The following is a 571-nucleotide window of genomic DNA, read 5'->3' on the forward strand; positions in this document are numbered from 1 at the left end:
TCTGGCGCCGCTGGACCCTCTCACCCCCCCACCTCTGGCCTGTACCCCAGTTCTGTGTGCACACATCAGTACACCCCTAAAAAAAGAAAAGCACCAGAAAACAGTCAGAGCCAAGGTGTCACGGAGCCGAGGCAGAAGCAGGAGCCACAGGAAGGAAAGGAGGCGCCGCAGGTGGGCAGCGCCTGCCTGTCCCGCGGGCCTGACCCGCCGGCCCGGCGCTCTGGACGCCATTCCCTCTGCTGTTGGTGTTTGCCCAGCGCCTCGGCAGTTGCACGCGCTGTGCGGCGGTCAGCCCCCAGGACAGGCTCAGGGCCTCCGCAGATGTCCCGCCCGCGTCCGGCTCTTCCTTCTCTCACGCTCCTCTTCCCTCTCCCACCTCGTCCTTGCTCAGCCCCAAACCCTGCGCGACTCACGGAGACTGGCCTCTGATCCCGCTGCTGTGCCCGGCCCTTTCATCTAGCCGCACGAAGGGGGAAAGGAAATGAAAAGCGAAAGGGAGCTGTAAAACACGCAGCCAGACTGCCGAACGCGGCCGTCATTACCGCACGAGGTGGGAGCAGCCCAGCTGCGC

The sequence above is a fragment of the Condylura cristata genome, unplaced genomic scaffold (assembly GCF_000260355.1).
Source record: "Condylura cristata isolate star-nosed mole 26May11 unplaced genomic scaffold, ConCri1.0 scaffold00022, whole genome shotgun sequence".
NCBI lineage: Eukaryota > Metazoa > Chordata > Mammalia > Eulipotyphla > Talpidae > Condylura > Condylura cristata.